Consider the following 5,420-nt stretch of genomic DNA (forward strand, 5'->3'; position numbering starts at 1 on the left):
TAATTTTTTATTTATTATTTTTCACTGTTGATGTACACACACACGCGCGACCGGATGACGAGAAATGGCGGATCGACGGTGAACAACTTGGCGAGACGTGTATACCTTTTCGGGCGTAAAAATCGAATAGAAAACATCCTGATCTAAGCAATCCTTTTTGATCGATTAGGTGGTGAAAACGGTAACGTATGGCGTGTGTGTAGGTTTGTTGCGTGGGGTTGCGTGGGGTTGCGTGTATGATAATGTAGGTTATGTGCTGACTGTTGTGTTGTGTGATGAGTATGAGTTGTGTGACGAATATTGCATTGTGTGCTGAATGTGGTGTGTCGTGATGCAGTTTGTGTTGAGGGGCGAGATGCCATGAAGTCGCATAAACAGAAAGACTTGCGGTTCATTCGGAAGTTGCTTTTAAAAAATGTAAAACATACTGTTACAAATCCCTTTTGTTAAAATGAACTCTTTATATTCTTGCACGTTAAAATATTTACTTTTTCAAATTTATAGATACCATAAGAGTGTCACTATGCTCGTACATGGTTTCCAGAGCTTTTACTGTAGTACACATTGTAGTACGGAAAACATATGCCTGCCTTTAGCATAATAGCGATCACATCGCCACTATAGAACCTGCAATTTATTATAATTCATCAATATTCAGAGACTATGTAAGTAAGTAAGTGAATGGAAAGAACTTACGAGTATTAGCTAGTTAGAGCGTTCAAGATGCTAATACCTTTCCTATAAATCTCGACATTTCCGATGTACAATATAAAAATTAAAATGCAAAAATTGTTGTTATATCGGCAGAAAACATTCCTGAAGTAATTTCTTATAATTCATAGAATTCATTATCATAAAATTCAAAATTGTCACAGTCCATACGAGAGCTAATAGCTAATGGAAAGTCAGATTTATTTTTGAGGGAGAGTCGTTTTGAGGGAAGAGTTTAGGATGCTTTAGATGACTATATTCTGCGGAACATTTACGGATGCATTCGAAGTACTTCTTCATTGATATAAACAGAAAAAATGATTATTTAAAGGATCGTCTCAGTGTCAAATTTTCGAAAAATCAATTTGTTTTGTTGCGTTATCGGATTGCATATACTGTTATAAACATTAAACGCTACAGCGTTTCTTGTAGAGAGCGAACAGAGTGGGAAACCGAGCGAGACAATCATTAAACGCGTTTATCTCAAAATGGTGTTTTTTCAAAGCAATTTCCTTCTTTCAAATGAAGAGTTTTGAAGATATGTAGTTCCAATTTGGAGAGAACATTTTTAACGTTATTCTCTATCGCGATATCTAATCTTTTTTCGAAATCTTCCAATTTTTTTCCACGAAAAACTGTCGAAAAAAGGGCTAATTTCAATACTTTTTATTCCAATCATTTTGTCAAATTTAACAAAAAAAAAACTTCCATAGCGCGATATCGACTTTCCTACAGATTAATAACCCTTTTGAATATTTTTTAGATGAAAATTGCGGTCAAAATCGTGGACATTAGGGTGCTTAAAAAAATTTTTTATTATTATTTTCAACTCTTACCCCTTCAAATGTTAGTGATTGACAAAATAAAAATCCCCCCTCAACCTAGGCGCTGTAGCTTAACTCTAAAGAAATACAAAAAATATTCACTTTTAGACAGTAATTTCTTGTTACTTTACATTTATATATTATTGTTTATCACACATGAATAAAAACGACTCTTGTATCTAAAAAATAGTTTTCTAATTATAATCTATAGTGAAATTGGAGAAAAAAAAATTAGTAATTTTTGCTTAAAAATCGAAAAATTTCTCTAATTTGTACGAAAGCAAACTTTAACCGGAAAAAAATTCCCTTATTTTTGTCATAGGAGAAACCAAAATTTAACATGTAGATGTCAGACCCCAAAAGTCGTGTTGACCGGTGTCATCCGCGATTCAAAAAAAGGATCCCTACAAGACGGCAGAACAAATTCCAGTTTCAATTTTTTGGAGAAAACCCAGATCCACTATCTGTAGTTAACGTAAAAAGACGGTTACTCGAGGCAGAACTCTTCGGAAAGTTTCAAGGAGCTGCTTAGAGTGTTCAAAGAAATACCGCCATTGGACAGCAAAGTAGTGGAAAAGACTATTATTTTTCGATGAAAGTATGATAAATAGGATTTCTTCAGATGGAAAAACTTATGTCCGCAGGCCCCGATGCAAGGAGTTGGACCGCAAATACACTAGGATAACTTTAATACATTGCGGTGGCTGCATAATGACTTTGGGTGCCATATCGTGGTGAGGTATTGGACCTATTTATAAAATAAACGATATTCTGATGATAATATGTCCGTAACGTGAATTTACCAGCAAGATAAAGACTTGAAACATATTGCTCGTGGTACAAAACAATGGTTTCAGAAGAACATGCTGCATCTATTAGACTAACTTTTATGCATCCCGGACTTAAACTTAATCGAAAATGTTTGGACACATTTGAAGAAAAGAGTTCGTTCTCACAAAGTTGGAAATTTCCTGGAATTATACGAAAAGGTTAAACAATAATGGAATAATATTCCAAAGGACATCTTGCGAAAGTTTAGTAGAGTTCATGCCAAATTTTTCCAAAAACAAAAGAAAGCGTTGTTAATTAGGTGCACGATCTATTTTTGACTCATAAAAATGCCTTTAAATATGCAAAATTTATCCTTTAGAGAGAAACATTTTTTTGAAAATGAAAATATCAACCGATTGGGATTTTTCCTACTAGCGTTGTTAATTAGTTGCACGCATCTGTATTTATAAAAAAAAACGATCCCTTGTACCAACTGAACAATACTATGTGAACTTTGTCTGAATATGATTCATGAATCTTTAATGTTCATTAGTTATGCCTTAAACACATGAAAGACGACACGCAGCATCTGTCCGATATTAAAATACATAGCACGACTTCAGAGCAGCAGGCTTGCAGTCACTGTTGCCAAATTAAAACTTTAATTATGCCGACGATAAAGGGCAGCTGTAGTGATGCTACTAATAAGCGAAATTTAAAATTATTCAAAGCAAGCAACAAGTCAAAAAAAGTATGAAATATAACAGTTTAACAACTTTTCAGTTGCTTTATGATAGGAAAAGCCGTAAATTCTGCTTTGAAGGAAAACGTGTCGGAAGATATAAAAATTCTTGACAAGATAGTATGAAGATGCCTGAAAAATAAAGGGCTGTGATAAAAACCTATTTTAAATGATAAGCAATATGAATACGTCACCTTCTATAATTGGAAGCATATTTACTTGGTCCGATGCAACCAAAATAATTGAAATAGGATCATAAGAGTGTGGATATGTACTGAAAAACAGGTTGATGTACTATACAAGATTGCATCATATGTCAAAGAATAAAATGCAATGGGTCATTTAAGTCTAGGGGTAGTTATCGCGGAAACGAGCTTGACGTACTTCGGCGAATCGCCACATATTATATTGATATTCTGCAGGACTCATATTTTCGTTCAGGATAACGATCTAAAACTCACCGCAACAATTACGGAATTGTGCTTTGTAAGTAATGTAAAAATTCCTTGCTGCAAAGAAGGATGGAAACAATAAAAAATATTGTTTGCTATTTTTGATTTTATGTATATTGTATATTTGATCTAATCGGTGTTAGCTGCATATATTATGCAGATAACAATTTTCGGATGCATTGGTGCATATGAAGGAATAATGGATCAAAGAAAATTATTGGATGGACACATTGGGTAGCAACTTGAAAACCAAGTTACCTTTTTTCATTCTGAATACGATTACGGTGATTGCACATTGAACTTTTTCCTTGTTTTTTTCGAAAATTTTTTTCTATATCAACTGTGTTTTGTTGATATTCCTTAGTTCGTATTAAAAAGTTTTTAAAATTTAATTCGCTAATAAAATATGCTTATATTTTATTGATAGTTGTTCTCCGCTATTGTACCACGATTAAAAGATTTTTTTAAATATCTCCCAGATTCTGAAGTTACCCATCAGAAAACACAAATTTGTGTATTTTTCCATTGGAAATGGCATTGAAATTAAGTTTACAATAAAACTGGTTATGTTTTATGACGACGCAGTTGTATTAAGTCAGCTTTTAAAACATTACAGAACTAGCGAAATAAATAATTTATGTATATTTCAGGGCGAATTTCCATACCCTAGTACTTCTTCATGGACTAATTCTGAGTTGGGTATACCCGCAGTGAAAGAATAAAGGTAATTTTTGTTTTAACATCAACCACTTTTCATGTATATAAATAAAACAAATAACAAGTTGTTTTTAATTAATTTATATTTCAGGCAGGATATTCATACTTCAAAAGTTTCGTTAAGTTAAATATTACAATTTTGATGGAATGCTAAATGGAAAATGTATACAACTTCAAAAATAACAAATTATTTTATTTTCTTAGCCGCCTTGTACGAAATGGGTTATAATGTTATGTTACTACGGAGTCACGCCCGGAATGGCATTAGTTATTTTAGTCAACAAAGTATTTATCCTTTAAATGAAACGTTTTTTTCTAACAGTTGAGATGTGCTTTTTTTTGGGAAGTTTATTGCATTTTTTTTATATTACTCTAGTTAACGAGTTTTTTTTTTTCCTTTGAATGAAAACTCTGTTTTCTTAACAATGGAGGTGTGTTGTTTGTCGGAATAAATATACAAATAGTAGGTTCGTTCACAGTGCTAAATGCGTGTTTCCCTCTAGCGCTTTAAAGAGCTACTGAATCGCACATGATAAATGAGGAAAAGGTTGACAAGTAAGTAAGTATCAGGGAGAAAGAGATGTCTAATTTATTCCAGTTTGAAAGCGGCTTAAAATAAACGGTTTTTGTTTTTATAATTTTCCATTGTAGCCAGATCGGGCAAAATAATAACTTTTGGGCATTTAAATTAAAACTCCCAACATTTATTACATTAAAAAATTTGTTATATTCAACTTCTAATATACCAGAAAAMTATTTAAATGTTATTCATGATCTAATGGTACATTAATAGAACTGACTTTTGAACAATACCTAATAAGGTGAATTAGACCTGCTAGTACTCAAATAATAAATGTTTTTAATCATTTTTAATTGAAAATTTATATTTCTATGCATCACATTTTTATAAGCGATCTTGAAACACGGCAACAAATCTGTTCTCATATGTTTTCGGTGTAAATTCGATCTAGCCGTTAGCGTAGTTTGGTAGCTAAGCGGTTCTTATATTTCCAGTGGCAGGAGAGTTCGGCATCTTTTATCTTTGGTAAGTATGATGTAGTGATGGCAAGATTGGCACGATTCCGATTACTTTGGCGGAGGGGTAAAAAAACCGAATTTCCATAGAAATGGGGTACGTACGGATAGGGGAGCTTCTCCAGAGTAGGAATATCCAAAAATTAGATAAAAATTACTAATATTTTT

The 5,420-nt window shown here is 32.8% G+C and overlaps 1 long non-coding RNA gene across 2 annotated transcripts; it reads left to right on the forward strand.

Moving 5' to 3' along the window:
- Window positions 1–162: 162 nt before the first annotated feature.
- Window positions 163–4,543, forward strand: LOC108967121. 2 transcript variants are annotated; one of them, XR_001993240.1, is made up of 3 exons: window positions 163–181; window positions 4,151–4,224; window positions 4,309–4,543. It is a non-coding gene; the product is annotated as an uncharacterized LOC108967121 (long non-coding RNA). The 2 variants fall into 2 exon arrangements; XR_001993239.1 differs by lacking the exon at window positions 163–181 and adding an exon at window positions 4,075–4,094.
- Window positions 4,544–5,420: the final 877 nt, after the last annotated feature.

This window comes from Bactrocera latifrons, unplaced genomic scaffold, assembly GCF_001853355.1.
Source record: "Bactrocera latifrons isolate USDA-ARS-PBARC rearing strain unplaced genomic scaffold, ASM185335v1 scaffold_1782, whole genome shotgun sequence".
In the NCBI taxonomy this organism is placed as follows: Eukaryota; Metazoa; Arthropoda; class Insecta; order Diptera; family Tephritidae; genus Bactrocera; species Bactrocera latifrons.